Source organism: Artemia franciscana, chromosome 1 (assembly GCF_032884065.1).
Source record: "Artemia franciscana chromosome 1, ASM3288406v1, whole genome shotgun sequence".
Taxonomy (NCBI): domain Eukaryota; kingdom Metazoa; phylum Arthropoda; class Branchiopoda; order Anostraca; family Artemiidae; genus Artemia; species Artemia franciscana.
Window position 1 is genome coordinate 4,305,711 of NC_088863.1, and position 21,190 is coordinate 4,326,900.

The 21,190-nt window shown below is 29.6% G+C and overlaps 1 protein-coding gene and 1 long non-coding RNA gene across 3 annotated transcripts in view; both read left to right on the forward strand.

The window, feature by feature from the left end:
• Positions 1–21,190, forward strand: part of LOC136024704 (neuronal acetylcholine receptor subunit alpha-10-like) — a 644,557-nt gene that overhangs the window by 345,481 nt on the left and 277,886 nt on the right. The gene's annotated exons all lie outside the window — the stretch shown is intronic.
• Positions 9,820–12,731, forward strand: LOC136024689 (uncharacterized). Its single transcript, XR_010616884.1, has 2 exons — positions 9,820–11,155; positions 11,311–12,731. It is a non-coding gene; the product is annotated as an uncharacterized LOC136024689 (long non-coding RNA).

Below are 21,190 nucleotides of genomic sequence, written 5' to 3' on the forward strand. Positions count from 1 at the left end.
ACGCAAAAATTGCGAATAAACAACATTCTTGGCTTCCCATTGTCTGTGCATATGCAAAGCCGTATGTACTAATAATGACGTCATATACAAACGCTCTTTTTACAAACAAACAAACATGCATCCACATAACTCGTTTTTATATAGATAGATAGATAGATAGATACAATACAAATTAACTGCGTAAAACTTGCGAATAAACAACATTCTTCGCTGTCCAATTGTCGCTGCATATAAATACATTGTCAGGTTTACCGACCCTCGAACATGCAACGTACAATTGTCCATGGGAAAAACAATCAGGATTAAGATCTATACCACATTTTTCTAATGATTGACCTTGAGCTTTGTTATGGTGATTGCAAATACTAATCGAATTGGGAATTGCAATCTTTTAAATTGAAAAAGCAGATCCGTTGGAATCATGGGAATGCGAGGAATAAGAACAGCCTCACCCTCATAAGGCCCTGTCAAGATTGTGGCCTCTATTAGGTTTTCCATTGTTTTTTTTACGGCAAGTCGCGTGCCATTGCAAAGCTTTGGTGGGTTGATATTTCTTAAAAGTTATTATTGGTACGCCTATTTTTAGTTGTAGCACGTGTGGTGGAAACCCTGAAGGATCTATGGAATTTAAAAATTCAGATGGATAATTAACCGCTTCATTTGGTTCCAAAAACTGTGTCGACTGACTTGTAAAGGACTGCCTGGTCTCGAATCTTGTTCAAAACAATATTGTTGATTTCGTGGACGTCTATATTTTTGGGTGCGAGAATCGCTCTTCACTTAGCCATTTATTATTTTTATAATTTTTTAGAATATTCGGAAATACTTTTTCAATCAATTCATTTTTGGACGTCACTAAATTACAGAAATCAGCAGGTAGTTGTATACGTCCTGAAATTGAGTCTACTGTTTGACCAGAGTCATCGTTTGCAATCGGACACGCATATTTGTAGTTAATTTTAATATTTTTACGTGTGCCTATAAATTAGAATTTTTAGGCAAGCATTCATTTCGTCTGCAGGAGTTAAACTACGTAAAATTGCGAATATACAACATTCTTGGCTTTCCCATTGTCTCTGCATATACAAAGCCGTATGTACTAATAATGACATCATATGCAAACGCTCTTTTTACAAACAAACAAACATGCATACATACAACTCGTTTTTATATAGATAGATAGATAGATAGATAGATAAAATACAAATTAACTGCGTAAAACTTGCGAATATACAACATTCTTCGCTGTCCAATTGTCGCTGCATATAAATAGATTGTCAGGTTTACCGACCCTCGAACATGCAACGTACAATTGTCAATGGGAAAAACAATCAGTATTAAGATCTATACCACATTTTTCTAATGATTGACCTTGAGCTTTGTTAATGGTGATTGCAAATGCTAATCGAACTGGGAATTGCAATCTTTTAAATTGAAAAGGCAGATCCGTTGGAATCTTGGGAATGCGAGGAATAAGAACAGCCTCACCCTCAAAAGGCCCTGTCAAGATTGTGGCCTCTATTAGGTTTTCCATTGTTTTTTTTACGGCAAGTCGAGTGCCATAGCAAGCTTTGGTGGGTTTATATTTCTTAAAAGTATTATTGGTAGGCCTATTTTTAGTTGTAGCACGTGTGGTGGAAACCCTGAGAATAATATCTCGAGGTAAAAACTGATCACGACCATAACGATGGCCACTTCGTCGATAGTTGGAGCATTGTATCTACGCACATGTTGGCCAGGAGGCGTTTTGTCAGCGGAAATAACAATTTTATGCGTATAAGTAGGCATCAAATCGATGGCTGTTTTGAACAGACGCACTAAATTATTATTTTCGTGGAAAAGATGTTGTAATTGGGAAACGATTGTCCTTTCAATGTTGGGAGAAATTTCGCAACGTGCATTCAATTCAGAATTTCTATCACTGATGAAGTACAATTGTAAAAATTTATGATTCTCGCCTGAGAATGGTAGAAGAGACCCTGCTCTATGATAAATTTGCCCTTTTACTTTGAAAGTAGACATAAATTGATCTGGATTTTCAATTTGGGCTCCAAACGACGTCATTTGGAAACATGAGTTGTATTTTCTGATTCATTTATATTCCTTATGTCCCGGTGTCCCGGTCGTCATTTATATCCCCCTGTTTTATATCCCGCTTATTTTTCAGTTTTTTTCCTTTTTTTAGTTTTTTTTTACTTTTTTTGTTCTTTTAGTTTTTACCCTTTTTTAGTTTTTTTTAGTTTTTTAGATGAAATTTTTTTTTTAGTTTTTTACCTTTTTTTCTTTTTAGTTTTTATTGGTTTTTACCTTTTTTTAGCTTTTATCTTTTTTATTTTTTTTATTTTTAATTTTAATTTTATTAGTATTCTTTTTCTCTTCTATTTTTCATTTTTCCTTTTTTTTAGTTTTTTTTTAGTTTTTAGTTTTTAAGTTTTTTCCCTTTTTTTAGTTTCTTTAGTTTTTTTAGTTTTTCGGCTTTTTTATTTTTTTATTAGTTTTTAGTTTTTTTTGTAGTTTTTGCCTTTTTTTTAGTTTTTTCAGTTTTTTTTTAGTTTTTAGTTTTTTACCTTTTTTAGCCTAACCAGGATTTGAACCTGGGACCTTCATTCTCCGTTCTGACACCCTCTCTCACCGAGTGACTACTCCAGCATGTTCATTTTGGTGTTTTAAATGGTATATTATTAACCAAATTAATGTGTTTTACAATATACTAGCATCGTCATAACAAAAATGACGGCAACTAATTTCATGACGTCAGCCGAAACATGACGTCACCTGATCCACAGATCCACCCGACCCACAGACAGACAGACAACTTATTTTTATATATATAGATAGATATATATCTATATATATATATATATATATATATATATATATATACTAGCTGTTGGGGGTGGCGCTTCGCGCCACCCCAACACCTAGTTGGTGGGGGCGCTTCGCGCCCCCCCCAAGCCCCCCCGCGCGCGTAAGTCGTTACGCGCCATATTAGTTACGCGCCATTGTAGTTGTGTCCCTATGTCCCGGTCGTCATTTATATTCCCTGTGTCCCGGTCGTCATTTGTATCCCGGTGTACCGGTCTGTATATACATTCGTTTTTTAGTTTTGTTTTTCTCCTTTATTTTTTTCCTTTTTTTTTCTTTTTTAGTTTATTTAGATTTTTAGATTTTTTAGTTTTTTTATTAGTTTTTAGTTTTTTTTTCTTTTTAGTTTTTTTGTAGTTTTTACCTTCTTTTTAGTTTTGTTAATTTTTTTTTTTACTTATGTCCTGGTCGTCATTTATACTCCCTGTGTCCGGTGCTTTGTTGATTGCTAATCGAACATTCCTTTTGTCCTGGTCGCTTTCTCTTTGAGTGTCGTCATTTATTTTTTTCTTTTTTAGTTCTTTTAGTTTTTACCTTTTTTAGTTTTTTTTAGTTTTTTAGATGAAAATTTTTTTTAGTTTTTTCCTTTTTTTCTTTTAGTTTTTTATTGGTTTTTACCTTTATGTTAGCTTATTTTTCAGTTTTTTCCTTTTTTTTTTAGTTTTTTTTTATTTTTTATTTTTTTTAGTTTTTTACCTTTTTTTAGTTTTTTTAGTTTTTTTAGTTTTTTTAGTTTTTTAGCTTTTTTACTTTTTTTATTAGTTTTTAGTTTTTTTGTAGTTTTTGCCTTTTTTTAGTTTTTTCAGTTTTTTTTTTAGTTTTTTATTGGTTTTTACCTTTATTTTAGCTTATTTTTCAGTTTTTTCCTTTTTTTTTAGTTTTTTTTAGTTTTTAGTTTTTTTAGTTTTTTACCTTTTTTTAGTTTTTTTAGTTTTTTTAGTTTTTTAGCTTTTTCATTTTTTTTATTAGTTTTTAGTTTTTTTGTAGTTTTTGCCTTTTTTTTAGTTTTTTTAGTTTTTTAGCTTTTTTATTAGTTTTTAGTTTTTTTTGTAGTTTTTGCCTTTTTTTAGTTTTTTTAGTTTTTTAGCTTTTTTATTTTTTTTATTAGTTTTTAGTTTTTTTTGTAGTTTTTCCCTTTTTTTAGTTTTTTCAGTTTTGACGTCACCTGATCCACGATCCACAGATCCACAGACAACTTATTTTTATATATATAGATAGTTTTTTTTTTTTTACTTATGTCCTGGTCGTCATTTATACTCCCTGTGTCCCGGTGCTTTGTTGATTGCTAATCGAACATTCCTTTTGTCCTGGTCGCTTTCTCTTTGAGTTTCGTCATTTATTTTTTTCTTTTTTAGTTCTTTTAGTTTTTACCTTTTTTAGTTTTTTTTAGTTTTTTAGATGAAAATTTTTTTTAGTTTTTTCCTTTTTTTCTTTTTAGTTTTTTATTGGTTTTTACCTTTATTTTAGCTTATTTTTCAGTTTTTTCCTTTTTTTAGTTTTTTTTTATTTTTTTTAGTTTTTTACCTTTTTTTAGTTTTTTTAGTTTTTTTAGTTTTTTAGCTTTTTTACTTTTTTTATTAGTTTTTAGTTTTTTTTTTGTAGTTTTTGCCTTTTTTTAGTTTTTTCAGTTTTTTTTTTAGTTTTTTATTGGTTTTTACCTTTATTTTAGCTTATTTTTCAGTTTTTTCCTTTTTTTTTAGTTTTTTTTAGTTTTTAGTTTTTTTAGTTTTTTACCTTTTTTTAGTTTTTTTAGTTTTTTTAGTTTTTTAGCTTTTTTATTTTTTTTATTAGTTTTTAGTTTTTTTTGTAGTTTTTGCCTTTTTTTAGTTTTTTTAGTTTTTTAGCTTTTTTATTAGTTTTTAGTTTTTTTTGTAGTTTTTGCCTTTTTTTAGTTTTTTTAGTTTTTTAGCTTTTTTATTTTTTTTATTAGTTTTTAGTTTTTTTTGTAGTTTTTGCCTTTTTTTAGTTTTTTCAGTTTTGACGTCACCTGATCCAGTATTTTCAGGTGACGTCACCTGATCCATCCACAGACAGACAGACAACTTATTTTTGTGTCCCGGTGCTTTGTTGATTGCTAATCGAACATTCCTTTTGTCCTGGTCGCTTTCTCTTTGAGTTTCGTCATTTATTTTTTTCTTTTTTAGTTCTTTTAGTTTTTACCTTTTTTAGTTTTTTTTAGTTTTTTAGATGAAAATTTTTTTTAGTTTTTTCCTTTTTTTCTTTTTAGTTTTTTATTGGTTTTTACCTTTATTTTAGCTTATTTTTCAGTTTTTTCCTTTTTTTTAGTTTTTTTTTATTTTATATTTTTTTTAGTTTTTTACCTTTTTTTAGTTTTTTTAGTTTTTTTAGTTTTTTAGCTTTTTTACTTTTTTTATTAGTTTTTAGTTTTTTTTTTGTAGTTTTTGCCTTTTTTTAGTTTTTTCAGTTTTTTTTTTTAGTTTTTTATTGGTTTTTACCTTTATTTTAGCATATTTTTCAGTTTTTTCCTTTTTTTTTAGTTTTTTTTAGTTTTTAGTTTTTTTAGTTTTTTACCTTTTTTTAGTTTTTTTAGTTTTTTTAGTTTTTTAGCTTTTTTATTTTTTTTATTAGTTTTTAGTTTTTTTTGTAGTTTTTGCCTTTTTTTAGTTTTTTTAGTTTTTTAGCTTTTTTATTAGTTTTTAGTTTTTTTTGTAGTTTTTGCCTTTTTTTAGTTTTTTTAGTTTTTTAGCTTTTTTATTTTTTTTATTAGTTTTTAGTTTTTTTTGTAGTTTTTGCCTTTTTTTAGTTTTTTCAGTTTTGACGTCACCTGATCCAGTTTTTTCAGGTGACGTCACCTGATCCATCCACAGACAGACAGACAACTTATTTTTATATATATAGATAGATATATATATATATATATATATATATATATATATATATATATATGGTTTTAACTACGTAAAACTTTCGAATATACAACATTCTTTGCTGTCCCATTGTCTTTGCATATAAATAGATTGTCAGGTTTACCGACTCTTGAACATGCAACATATAATGGTCCATGGGAAAACAATCTGTATTCAGATCTATACCTCATGATTCTAATGATTGCCCTTGAGCTTTGTTGATGGTGATTGCTAATCGACCATTCCCTGTCCCGGTATCCCGGTCGTCATTTACATCCCCCTGTTTCCCCCGGTGTCCCCGTTGTAGTTGTGTCCCTGTGTCCCGGTCGTCATTTATATTCCCTGTGTCCCGGTCGTCATTTGTATCCCGGTGTACCGGTCTGTATATACATTCGTTTTTTAGTTTTGTTTTTCATTTTTTTTTTTACTTATGTCCTGGTCGTCATTTATACTCCCTGTGTCCCGGTGCTTTGTTGATTGCTAATCGAACATTCCTTTTGTCCTGGTCGCTTTCTCTTTGAGTGTCGTCATTTATTTTTTTCTTTTTTAGTTCTTTTAGTTTTTACCTTTTTTAGTTTTTTAGATGAAAATTGTTTTTAGTTTTTTCCTTTTTTTCTTTTTAGTTTTTTATTGGTTTTTACCTTTATGTTAGCTTATTTTTCAGTTTTTTCCTTTTTTTTTAGTTTTTTTTTATTTTTTATTTTTTTTAGTTTTTTACCTTTTTTTAGTTTTTTTTAGTTTTTTTAGTTTTTTTAGTTTTTTAGCTTTTTTACTTTTTTTTATTAGTTTTTAGTTTTTTTGTAGTTTTTGCCTTTTTTTAGTTTTTTCAGTTTTTTTTTAGTTTTTTATTGGTTTTTACCTTTATTTTAGCTTATTTTTCAGTTTTTTCCTTTTTTTTAGTTTTTTTTTAGTTTTTAGTTTTTTTAGTTTTTTACCTTTTTTTAGTTTTTTTAGTTTTTTAGTTTTTTAGCTTTTTTATTTTTTTTATTAGTTTTTAGTTTTTTTTGTAGTTTTTGCCTTTTTTTAGTTTTTTTAGTTTTTTAGCTTTTTTATTAGTTTTTAGTTTTTTTTGTAGTTTTTGCCTTTTTTTAGTTTTTTTAGTTTTTTAGCTTTTTTATTTTTTTTATTAGTTTTTAGTTTTTTTTGTAGTTTTTGCCTTTTTTTAGTTTTTTCAGTTTTGACGTCACCTGATCCAGTTTTTTCAGGTGACGTCACCTGATCCACGATCCACAGATCCACAGACAACTTATTTTTATATATATAGATAGTTTTTTTTTTTTACTTATGTCCTGGTCGTCATTTATACTCCCTGTGTCCCGGTGCTTTGTTGATTGCTAATCGAACATTCCTTTTGTCCTGGTCGCTTTCTCTTTGAGTTTCGTCAATTATTTTTTTCTTTTTTAGTTCTTTTAGTTTTTACCTTTTTTAGTTTTTTTTAGTTTTTTAGATGAAAATTTTTTTTAGTTTTTTCCTTTTTTTCTTCTTAGTTTTTTATTGGTTTTTACCTTTATTTTAGCTTATTTTTCAGTTTTTTCCTTTTTTTTAGTTTTTTTTATTTTTTATTTTTTTTAGTTTTTTACCTTTTTTTAGTTTTTTTAGTTTTTTTAGTTTTTTAGCTTTTTTACTTTTTTTTATTAGTTTTTGTTTTTTTTTGTAGTTTTTGCCTTTTTTTAGTTTTTTCAGTTTTTTTTTTTAGTTTTTTATTGGTTTTTACCTTTATTTTAGCTTATTTTTCAGTTTTTTCCTTTTTTTTTAGTTTTTAGTTTTTTTCGTTTTTTACCTTTTTTTTAGTTTTTTTAGTTTTTTTAGTTTTTTAGCTTTTTTATTTTTTTTATTAGTTTTTAGTTTTTTTTGTAGTTTTTGCCTTTTTTTAGTTTTTTTAGTTTTTTAGCTTTTTTATTAGTTTTTAGTTTTTTTTGTAGTTTTTGCCTTTTTTTAGTTTTTTTAGTTTTTTAGCTTTTTTATTTTTTTTATTAGTTTTTAGTTTTTTTTTTTAGTTTTTGCCTTTTTTAGTTTTTTCAGTTTTGACGTCACCTGATCCAGTTTTTTCAGGTGAGGTCACCTGATCCATCCACAGACAGACAGACAGACAACTTATTTTTATATAGATAGAAGATAGATATATATATATATATATACTAGCTGTTGGGGTGGCGCTTCGCGCCACCCCAACACCTAGTTGGTGGGGGCGCTTCGCGCCCCCCCCAAGCCCCCCCGCGCGCGTAAGTCGTTACGCGCCATAATAGTTACGCGCCATTGTAGTTGTGTCCCTATGTCCCACCTGTGAATATAGATAGATATATATATATGGTTTTAACTACGTAAAACTTGCGAATATACAACATTCTTTGCTGTCCCATTGTCTTTGCATATAAATAGATTGTCAGGTTTACCGACTCTTGAACATGCAACATATAATGGTCCATGGGAAAACAATCTGTATTCAGATCTATACCTCATGATTCTAATGATTGCCCTTGAGCTTTGTTGATGGTGATTGCTAATCGACCATTCCCTGTCCCGGTGTCCCGGTCGTCATTTACATCCCCCTGTTTCCCCCGGTGTCCCCGTTGTAGTTGTGTCCCTGTGTCCCGGTCGTCATTTATATTCCCTGTGTCCCGGGTCCCGGTCGTCATTTGTATCCCGGTGTCCCGGTCTGTATATACATTCGTTTTTTAGTTTTGTTTTTCTCCTTTTTTTTTTTCCTTTTTTTTTCTTTTTTAGCTTATTTAGATTTTTAGATTTTTTAGTTTTTTTATTAGTTTTTAGTTTTTTTTTCTTTTTAGTTTTTTTGTCCCGGTCGTCATTTATATCCCCCTGTTTCCCCCGGTGTCCCCGTTGTAGTTGTGTCCCTGTGTCCCGGTCGTCATTTATATTCCCTGTGTCCCGGTCGTCATTTGTATCCCGGTGTACCGGTCTGTATATACATTCGTTTTTTAGTTTTGTTTTTCTCCTTTATTTTTTTCCTTTTTTTTTTCTTTTTTAGTTTATTTAGATTTTTAGATTTTTTAGTTTTGTCCTGGTCGTCATTTATACTCCCTGTGTCCCGGTGCTTTGTTGATTGCTAATCGAACATTCCTTTTGTCCTGGTCGCTTTCTCTTTGAGTGTCGTCATTTATTTTTTTCTTTTTTAGTTCTTTTAGTTTTTACCTTTTTTAGTTTTTTTTTAGTTTTTAGTTTTTTTAGTTTTTTACCTTTTTTTAGTTTTTTTAGTTTTTTTAGTTTTTTAGCTTTTTTATTTTTTTTATTAGTTTTTAGTTTTTTTGTAGTTTTTGCCTTTTTTTTATTTTTTTTAGTTTTTTAGCTTTTTTATTAGTTTTTAGTTTTTTTTGTAGTTTTTGCCTTTTTTTAGTTTTTTTAGTTTTTTAGCTTTTTTATTTTTTTTATTAGTTTTTAGTTTTTTTTGTAGTTTTTGCCTTTTTTTTCTCTTTGAGTGTCGTCATTTATTAGTTTTTTCCTTTTTTTTTTAGTTTTTTATTGGTTTTTACCTTTATTTTAGCTTATTTTTCAGTTTTTTCCTTTTTTTTAGTTTTTTTTTATTTTTTATTTTTTTTAGTTTTTTACCTTTTTTTAGTTTTTTTAGTTTTTTTAGTTTTTTAGCTTTTTTACTTTTTTTTATTAGTTTTTAGTTTTTTTTTGTAGTTTTTGCCTTTTTAGTTTTTTATTGGTTTTTACCTTTATAGTTTTTTTAGTTTTTTAGCTTTTTTATTTTTTTTATTAGTTTTTAGTTTTTTTTTGTAGTTTTTGCCTTTTTTAGTTTTTTCAGTTTTGACGTCACCTGATCCAGTTTTTTCAGGTGACGTCACCTGACACATCCATCCACACATCCACAGACAGACAGACAACTTATTTTTATATATATAGATAGATATATATATATATATATATATATATATATATATATATATATATATATATATATATATATATACTAGCTGTTGGGGTGGCGCTTCGCGCCACCCCAACACCTAGTTGGTGGGGGCGCTTCGCGCCCCCCCCAAGCCCCCCCGCGCGCGTAAGTCGTTACGCGCCATAATAGTTACGCGCCATTGTAGTTGTGTCCCTATGTCCCACCTGTGAATATAGATATATATATATATATATGGTTTTAACTACGTAAAACTTGCGAATATACAACATTCTTTGCTGTCCCATTGTCTTTGCATATAAATAGATTGTCAGGTTATCCCCCTGTTTCCCCCGGTGTCCCCGTTGTAGTTGTGTCCCTGTGTCCCGGTCGTCATTTATATTCCCTGTGTCCCGGGTCCCGGTCATCATTTGTATCCCGGTGTCCCGGTCTGTATATACATTCGTTTTTTAGTTTTGTTTTTCTCCTTTATTTTTTTCCTTTTTTTTTCTTTTTTAGCTTATTTAGATTTTTAGATTTTTTAGTTTTTTTTATTAGTTTTTAGTTTTTATTTCTTTTTAGTTTTTTTGTCCCGGTCGTCATTTATATCCCCCTGTTTCCCCCGGTGTCCCCGTTGTAGTTGTGTCCCTGTGTCCCGGTCGTTATTTATATTCCCTGTGTCCCGGTCGTCATTTGTATCCCGGTGTACCGGTCTGTATATACATTCGTTTTTTAGTTTTGTTTTTCTCCTTTATTTTTTTCCTTTTTTTTTCTTTTTTAGTTTATTTAGATTTTTAGATTTTTTAGTTTTTTTATTAGTTTTTAGTTTTTTTTTCTTTTTAGTTTTTTTGTAGTTTTTACCTTCTTTTTAGTTTTGTTAATTTTTTTTTTTACTTGTGTCCTGGTCGTCATTTATACTCCCTGTGTCCCGGTGCTTTGTTGATTGCTAATCGAACATTCCTTTTGTCCTGGTCGCTTTCTCTTTGAGTGTCGTCATTTATTTTTTTCTTTTTTAGTTCTTTTAGTTTTTACCTTTTTTAGTTTTTTTTTAGTTTTTAGTTTTTTTAGTTTTTTACCTTTTTTTAGTTTTTTTAGTTTTTTAGCTTTTTTATTTTTTTTATTAGTTTTTAGTTTTTTTGTAGTTTTTGCCTTTTTTTTTAGTTTTTTGTCCTGGTCGCTTTCTCTTTGAGTGTCGTCATTTATTAGTTTTTTCCTTTTTTTTTTTAGTTTTTTATTGGTTTTTACCTTTATTTTAGCTTATTTTTCAGTTTTTTCCTTTTTTTTAGTTTTTTTTTATTTTTTATTTTTTTTAGTTTTTTACCTTTTTTTAGTTTTTTTAGTTTTTTTAGTTTTTTAGCTTTTTTACTTTTTTTATTAGTTTTTAGTTTTTTTTTGTAGTTTTTGCCTTTTTTTAGTTTTTTCAGTTTTTTTTTTTAGTTTTTTATTGGTTTTTACCTTTATAGTTTTTTTAGTTTTTTAGCTTTTTTATTTTTTTTATTAGTTTTTAGTTTTTTTTGTAGTTTTTGCCTTTTTTTAGTTTTTTCAGTTTTGACGTCACCTAATCCAGTTTTTTCAGGTGACGTCACCTGACACATCCATCCACACATCCATCCATCCATCCATCCACAGACAACTTATTTTTATATATATAGATCTATATATATAAAAATAAGTTGTCTGTGGATCTGTGGATCGTGGATCAGGTGACGTCACCTGAAAAAACTGGATCAGGTGACGTCAAAACTGAAAAAACTAAAAAAAGGCAAAAACTACAAAAAAAACTAAAAACTAATAAAAAAAATAAAAAAGCTAAAAAACTAAAAAAACTAAAAAACTAAAAAAACTAAAAAAAGGCCAAAACCACAAAAAAAACTAAAAACTAATAAAAAAGCTAAAAAACTAAAAAAACTAAAAAAAGGCAAAAACTACAAAAAAAACTAAAAACTAATAAAAAAAATAAAAAAGCTAAAAAACTAAAAAAACTAAAAAAAGGTAAAAAACTAAAAAAACTAAAAACTAAAAAAAACTAAAAAAAAGGAAAAAACTGAAAAATAAGCTAAAATAAAGGTAAAAACCAATAAAAAACTAAAAAAAAAACTGAAAAAACTAAAAAAAGGCAAAAACTACAAAAAAACTAAAAACTAATAAAAAAAGTAAAAAAGCTAAAAAACTAAAAAAACTAAAAAAACTAAAAAAAGGTAAAAAACTAAAAAAAATAAAAAATAAAAAAAAACTAAAAAAAGGAAAAAACTGAAAAATAAGCTAAAATAAAGGTAAAAACCAATAAAAAACTAAAAAGAAAAAAAGGAAAAAACTAAAAAAAATTTTCATCTAAAAAACTAAAAAAAACTAAAAAAGGTAAAAACTAAAAGAACTAAAAAAGAAAAAAATAAATGACGACATTCAAAGAGAAAGCGACCAGGACAAAAGGAATGTTCGATTAGCAATCAACAAAGCACCGGGACACAGGGAGTATAAATGACGACCAGGACATAAGTAAAAAAAAAAACTAACAAAACTAAAAAGAAGGTAAAAACTACAAAAAAACTAAAAAGAAAAAAACTAAAAAAAGGCAAAAACTACAAAAAAAACTAAAAACTAATAAAAAAGCTAAAAAACTAAAAAAACTAAAAAAAGGCAAAAACTACAAAAAAAAACTAAAAACTAATAAAAAAAATAAAAAAGCTAAAAAACTAAAAAAACTAAAAAAAAGGTAAAAAACTAAAAAAACTAAAAACTAAAAAAAACTAAAAAAAAAGGAAAAACTGAAAAATAAGCTAAAATAAAGGTAAAAACCAATAAAAAACTAAAAAAAAAACTGAAAAAACTAAAAAAAGGCAAAAACTACAAAAAAAACTAAAAACTAATAAAAAAAGTAAAAAAGCTAAAAAACTAAAAAAAATAAAAAAACTAAAAAAAGGTAAAAAACTAAAAAAAATAAAAAATAAAAAAAAACTAAAAAAAAGGAAAAAACTGAAAAATAAGCTAAAATAAAGGTAAAAACCAATAAAAAACTAAAAATAAAAAAAGGAAAAAACTAAAAAAAATTTTCATCTAAAAAACTAAAAAAAACTAAAAAAGGTAAAAACTAAAAGAACTAAAAAAGAAAAAAATAAATGACGACACTCAAAGAGAAAGCGACCAGGACAAAAGGAATGTTCGATTAGCAATCAACAAAGCACCGGGACACAGGGAGTATAAATGACGACCAGGACATAAGTAAAAAAAAAAACTAACAAAACTAAAAAGAAGGTAAAAACTACAAAAAAACTAAAAAGAAAAAAAAACTAAAAACTAATAAAAAAACTAAAAAATCTAAAAATCTAAATAAACTAAAAAAGAAAAAAAAGGAAAAAAAGAAAGGAGAAAAACAAAACTAAAAAACGAATGTATATACAGACCGGGACACCGGGATACAAATGACGACCGGGACACAGGGAATATAAATGACGACCGGGACACAGGGACACAACTACAACGGGGACACCGGGGGAAACAGGGGGATATAAATGACGACCGGGACAGGGAATGGTCGATTAGCAATCACCATCAACAAAGCTCAAGGGCAATCATTAGAATCATGAGGTATAGATCTGAATACAGATTGTTTTCCCATGGACCATTATATGTTGCATGTTCAAGAGTCGGTAAACCTGACAATCTATTTATATGCAAAGACAATGGGACAGCAAAGAATGTTGTATATTCGCAAGTTTTACGTAGTTAAAACCATATATATATATATATATATATATATATATATATATATATATATATATATATATATATATATATATATATCTATATTCACAGGTGGGACATAGGGACACAACTACAATGGCGCGTAACTATTATGGCGCGTAACGACTTACGCGCGCGGGGGGGCTTGGGGGGGCGCGAAGCGCCCCCACCAACTAGGTGTTGGGGTGGCGCGAAGCGCCACCCCAACAGCTAGTATATATATATATATATATATATATATATATATATATATATATATATATATATATATATATATATATATATATATATGAACATATAGAGAACAAAAAGACAAAAACGATACAAAAGAAAAAGGGAGGAAAGGAAGGGCGTTGTTAGACAGATATCAACAACTAATTGTCAGAACAAAATAAGTGTTTTTTTGGGATTCAAAAACAACCTAATAAATAATTGAAATCGAACCGAAAATTCCCAAACTGAAATATATATATATTACTATATATATATATATATATATATATATATATATATATATATAGTAACGTCACTACAATAAGAGTGAAAACCCAGAATTTTTCTTTACTTCAAACCACCGATTTGTAACCGTTTTCAGACAGTTTGTGGTAACGAAGTGCAAGCAAGGAGCAACTCAGCCCAATAGTAACTGAAAACATAAAAAAAATGTTGATAACAATCAAGCTATTAAAAGGATTGAGCTTTTTATAGTGGTAGCAAATTGGTTTTTGACAAAGAAGGGTAACACCCTTAGATCACTTTTGCATGTTTTTTTTCAGGGGTGATGGTATCAAACCAATGGTCCTAAAATGTTTAGAAAGAGACGTGGACGCAGAGAGCCACTTGTCTATGGAGTGCAGCCTATTCTGTGAGGGAAGAGAGGACGGAGCTTAAGCTATATGAGAAGTTTGCAAAACCTCACATCTTCAGTAATTTCTATCATAACTTTTGAAATTTTTATTCGTCAATTATAACCAAAAATCACAAATCCTCAACTAGCTTCAGCATTAATCTTCTTGGATTACTATGCCCTTATTATCTTCTTCCAATACTATAATATAATAACCCACTATCCTATTTCCAATTTCCAGAAAATATAAACACCATAAAAGCGACTTGACGCAAATCAAATTACGATTCAATAATAGATTCTTGTTCTAAGAACTAAATTCAAAAAAATTTAACGTTGGGCAATATTAATTATCAAAATTGACGTGTCTATATATCACTCCAAAAATCAATATTGAATATTGATATCGGCAACGATATTTGGAACTTTCTGGTTATTTCTAACTTTTTTAGCCGTCTAAAATTGGACATTCAACAGAAAAATTCCAATAAACAAAATTGTCTCGTTAATATCTCGTTAAAATCAAATGTAAATTTGAAGTTTCAAGGGGGGTGGTGTGCAGCTGCCCCTTCTGACCCCCTTCTTGACGCTCATGGAGAGGGGTCATTTGAATGGAAATCAACAGCTCTATTGAACTTTTCAACTGAACAGAAGCATTGGAAGTTAAAAAGCCCGCCTCCCACGCCCCTTTTCCCCCAGTGATTTCTGGTCAAAATTTTGAGATAACCATTTTATTCTATAACCAATTTTGAAATTCCAGATATTTGTTTTTGCAGTGGACTTTTACCATTAAGATTAATCAAAACAATAATCACCATTCCTAAATTGTTCTCAAATGACAGTCCTTTATCACTTGACAGTTATTAATTCAAAACACTGTTTTAATATTTGGTTACTATGTGCAAGCTGCTCTCTGCTCGTTTTCGATGCTTCAAAGTGACTATAAAATTTTTATTTTTCATTTCATGAGGTTCTAGAATATTTGTTTTACATGAAAAGATGGTGCAAAAAATATATGCGAGAGATGTCGGATTTAGTCACTACAATTTCATTGACTATAACTATGAAGAAATAGTGGGATAAAATTTATTGAGATGAGAAGCTTGTATGACATCCTATTGAAATTTTTTAGTTTTATCCTCACAGTTAAATTCTTTGAGAGTTCATAGTTGAGAATAATACTTAGCTGTTTTCATAATGAATCTTGAAATTAACGAAAAATTAATAAAATATTACAACAGAAAACATGTTTTAAACCCATTTTATTTTTATGTTGAACTACAACAAAGAATCGCTAACGTTCTTTGATTTAAGGGTCGTAGATTTGAGATAGAATGACGTTTTACTTAACAAGTATTGTGAATGTGTTCCTTTTGGATAGATATTGATTGTGCGAACTAAAAGACCGATATTAGACTAATATGCGCGTTAAATATTCATAAAGAATTCGATAATGAGGGGGGGGAGGGTAAGGGTATATGTTTCTGTTCATAAATGAGTATTTTCAAAAATATAGGTTTGGTAAGACTACTTCTTTTGTTTCACGGCTGAGGGATCGGGCATAAAATCTCATCAAAATTTAATTGGGGAGGTGAAATTCTAAGGGGAAAAATTGATTTATTAATTTTTTTTTTTAGTGAGAAGCAAAGAAAACCACGAAGCGAAGCCAAAGCTCAAGATTAAAGGAGAGTACAATACTTTAAACTCCCCGCCATCTACCAAAGCCTGTCTCGCCATCTACGACAATTAGTGTAAAGTGAGCTCTAAAAATACCGATCATATATATTCTTTTTGTTAAATATTAAGAGACATGTTATTGATAAAGCCAAATAGATTCAAATTAAACAGAAAAAAAAAACAGTATCCTGTTGTTTTGAGAAAGAAAAGACGTAACAGGCGGCCACAGCCCCAGACAGCCACTACCGCTTGTTGCAACTTTTTGGCAAATACTTCAATTTGTTATCTACCCATAAACGACCTTTGGTGATTTAAAGAATATGATCTTTGTTCTGATATTTGTCCCTTATTTTTGTCAATGTATTTTTGCTTTAGTTCATTTATATTATTTTAATGAGATTCAAAGGAAACCAGCAATTGCAGTCAGAGTTCATAGGGAAACTAAGATGACATCTAACTCGAATTAATTTCCGAGCAAATAATTGTCAATGAAATTTTATCTTTCCAAGAACAACCCTAAACTCATTGTAAAACCCTAAATAGAAATATTAGCTACATCTGTTCTTTGCATTAACTACTACATGCTCTTGGCGTTCACAAAATCAAACCAAAGTAAATTAACCGGGGGAAGTAATTTTTTTTCTGTTTTTTTCCGAGTTAGTTTTTTTCCGCTGTTTTTTTCTTTTTTTTAATTCAAAATTTTGTTTTGCTAAAAAACCAACGTCAGTTGAGATGATATCTGATTGTTTAAATTTATTCAGTGGAAATTTACACAATCATGAGCATCTAGGAAAATTCTAAATTTCATTTCTATATAATTAAAAGACTAATAATTAAATTAATAATTAAAAGACGAAGACGAATAATTATAAGACTAAAAGAAAAAGACTTAAATATGGAGTTGTGGTAGTAGCGGGCGCAAAATTCAAAAGACAGACGTAGGTAAACAACAGCAAAAAATTAGCTAAATAATCTGGCACCAAACAGCTTAAGAAGGTGTGACTTCAAAGGTCTAGCCATATCTTCAAAGGTGTGGGTGGCTTCCCATGAATACGTAGCTATCTGTGAGAATTAGCCGATTGTTAATGTTAGATTTTTACGGAAAATCGGTGTCAAGTATAATCATTTTAAAATAATCAGAAGAAAAATCTTAAAAATTGTGATTTTTAGGTATGAATAGACCAAAGAAGGGCCCCAGAGGGGGATATTATCGGCAATATTCTGATATATTATATTATCTTATTCAGCTACTTTACACATTATATTTTATTACATTCATAAAAAAGTATAAACAAGGGTTATCTTATGAGTAGCATTTATTTTGGATTAAATAACATGACGAAAGTTTTTGTGGTGAGATGACAGATCGTCACAGGTTGGTTCTGAACTCAGTCTGAGATGCTGTTCCCTGTTCAATGGTCTGTTTCATCCACGGTACAGGGTATATCTTTACCAAACTTTGTGCAACGCGTACCCGCACTAAACTTTTCTCGCATCCCTGGGGTTACGCACACCACACTTTAGGAAACACTGCTTTAGATGATCAATAGTAAAATAGAAGAATCCATTGTTCTGGTATGTATGTAATCCATTGGTAGGTATGTAATCCATTGTTCTGGTATCCCAGAATGATTTTACAGACAATTGACTATTTTACTGATGATTTCACTAAGATATAGCTAATGCCATTTGTGAGAATCCGCTAGTTCAAGCCATATTAATAATTAAATTTAGTTAGTTTCTGCACCTAGGTTTAGCCAAAATATAAGTTCAGGTCTTAGGGCATTTTTTTCAAGCTCGGCCATATACAGCCATATCTATCCATAGCTGTATAGAAAAAACTTGAATAGTGAACTGAAAATATTTGGTTCAAGATAGGCTTTTGCGAAAAGAAATCACCAGCGCAGAGTGAAGATGTCGAGGGGCAACTTTTACGGCTACTACTAACACTTTTTGCAACAACAAACCGCCTAAAGCCCATCTGCACATGAGCCAATATGTTCGAGGCTTTACTCTTTAATCCCTCTTTTGAAGTTCCAACTTCTATTAGATCCCTTCTTATAAGCTTTTCTTGTCCCATTCGTCATTCTTTTCATCTGTTCCAAGCAGTATCGCCGAAAAAACACTATTTTCGGCAACCTATTATGACAGCCACTCTTATAGGGCTGGTAAAAATTGTTTACAGTATTCCCCTCCCTTCCAACTCAAACATAAACAGAAAAAGCCGAATCAAAGTGAAAAATTTGATCAAAGTGGGCATCCCCTAAACACGGCTTCCGGGATGACTGCCCCTCTCCCCTGAAATACTCAGCCTAATATCCATCTGTTACAACCTACGTATCTTAACCTTTCTTTTAATATAGCCATCAATTAAACACTGTCAATAAAATTAACAATCGTATTTATTCAAGAAAAGTTTATTAAGTTATTATGGGTTGAGGAATATCTTCATCCAATAAACGGCATCCTCTTTTAAGGTGTATTTTTATTTATTGTTTCCCCAAACATCTAAGTTGGTATATATTAGAGCAGCATCAATAATTTTAACATATATATATAGATACATTTATTTAAAAAAAAAGAGTTTACAGAGATTGATGATCACACTAAAGTTCCCAAATGGAAATGTACTAAAAAAAATATTATTTGACTGGGTACTAGGTTAAAATATCTTTCAACATATTTCAAAATAAGGAAAACTATTCAAGTCTTTTTTTTCTAATTTTACATTGAAGAGTTTTCTCTGTTATGTTACAATGTATGAATCTGGGTTAGAGTATCAAATCTGAAAGGTGATTTGGAGACTTAGGATAATTTCTTTTCTCAGTAATTATCTAAAAGTGACTTTTGAATATAGAAAATTACTCTTTTTTTCGAGTGATTTGCTGTAAAATTATCACCAGAATCACTCAAAAGGACGGTTCCATTATACACACATTTTATACAGTTTTTGATCAAACCTAGCTTCTGACAGAAGACAGTAGTTCCTTTTTGAGAGTATAACTATATTTTAATTAAGTTTTTTTTTCTTTGTAAAATTTTCATCCGAATTTCCCACAAGCAAGGTTTTGCTAAACACACGACTTGAACAATTTTTGATCAAAGCGAAGTCTTGACAGAAGGCAATAGATTTTGTTTGGCAACGCCGCTATATTTTAATGAATTGCTTTTTGTTTACTAATAATTCATTCTAAAATTTTCATCAAAATACCTCAATAGCAAGGTACTAAACACATGACTCAAACAATTTTTGCTCCAACCTGACAGAAGACGAAAAATTTTATTTGGCAACGTTGATTCAGGTTTGCTTGAAATCAAAATTATATCATTGGTGTAATATAATTGCTTGTGTGATAACTGTCCTTTTCACAGTTAATATTCCAGACGAAAATTAGTAAACCAGGCAAATATGAATATTAACTGATATTCCCTTTGAGAGCAGCTTAGCAAACAGTTTTGGTAGTTATCTCAGAAGTGTAAAAATGTCAAAACTCACCATTATACGCCGAAATCAGCACTACGAAGTGTTCGCAATTTTTTTGATAAAAAAGAGCCTCTGGAATATTTATTGGCAACACAGTATCAATAGCACATTTTAACCAGGAAGCTTTGAATTATATGTATAAACTAGGGTGTCCTACTGCGAAAATATTTTGCTTTTGTCTGTCTCTGACAACTAAAGGTTTTCAAAGAATTCCAGGCTCCACTGAATTTTGAGTTTAATTGAAATCTAAATCTGGTGAATAAAAATTCAGCTTGTTTTGAGCTTTGAAACTTGAGGAACAAATTTGAGACACCAGCAGGTATCTTTCATAAAAAAAAAACAATATTAAAAATAAAAGAAATTTTCTCAGAAAAACTGTTTTTTCATATTTGAGATCGTGGTTGATCGTGGTGAAGAGGCGGTTTCGTCTCTTACTTGACTCTAGCTACCTTTACAACAGAATAAGAGACAAACACGTCCCATAGTAACAAAAATGCCCCCCCCCCCAAAAAAATGGTATCAGATCGAAACAAAAAGTACACCATCGAGCCTGCTTCTCCAAAAACCCGGGAAGCTAATAGTCCCTTGTATTGAACAACAAGCAAAATCCATTGGCAGAAAAAACAAGGAAGGAGACTGAAGACGATACTCTGTATCGAAAGCGTCTTTTTTCTTTTTGTCTTTTTTTGTAGCTAGTGGGACACTAGAACACGCTAGAGAGTTACTATATGGTTAATTTGAAAGGAAGTTGCTACTTCTACATTCCTTTATAATTAAAAAAGTAATATTTAAAATAAAATCATTTTATACGAAAAACTGCATTTTCGAATAATACAGGGGTGATGAAAGATAAAAGATTCGCCGCCGAAAGGAATAAGGCTCCAGAAAACATAAGGATGGTTATTTATAGTAAAGAACCAGCTCTACCCCATAGTAACTGAATTATTAAATTAATATGCAATGTTATACAAAGAATAACTCATCATATGTATAATTATACAACACAGTTATCTTTTGACAAGATAATAGAATAACATGAAGGCTAATCCACAGAATATATTGGAAAAAAGGAACCGAAGGGATCAGAGAGCAGTCACTAAAATATGACAACATGTACAATGTAACATTATTTTGCATCTTGGCTTTAAATAAAATGAAAATCTATTGGCTTAAAAAACAAAGAAAGTGGCTGCAACCAGGAAATTCTGTACAAGAAGCGTCTTTTTACCCGATTTTTCTCCTTAATAACCCGGGCATTGGAAAATCATAGAGAGCAGTTTGATGGCTCATTTAAAGAGAATTACTACACATAGCGCCTTTTGTAATTAAACAAAAAAAACTATGTTCAAAATAAAATCAATTTTTGAAAAAAAATGTATTTTCATATACATGATGAGGAATGACACAACCGTAAAATGACGTAATCAAAAATAAGAATTATCCAGGTTCTTCTTTTACTAGGTTGTACCTATCGCTGCAACCACGATCTTGCATACGAAAATACAGTTTTTCGTTAAAAAAAATGAATTTCCTTACAAATGGTTTTTTTAACTTACAAAAGGCACTGTAAGCACCAATTTCCTTTAAAATGAGCCGCTATATCTCTCTATGATATTTTGATAGCCTTCTAGGCCTGGTAGAAAAGACAAAAAGAGACACATCAGTGCTACAAAGGCTAAAAGGCGATTTTCTTTGATTTCAAGCTGGGGGACTATAGTTCTCCTGTATGAAGTGCTCCACCATGCTGATTCCAATTAAATAGAAAAAGAATGTTTTTTTCTTAAACTGAAAGTAAGGAGCAACTTTAAAACTCAAAACGAACAGAAATTATTCAGTAGGCCTATATGAAGGGTTGCCCCCTC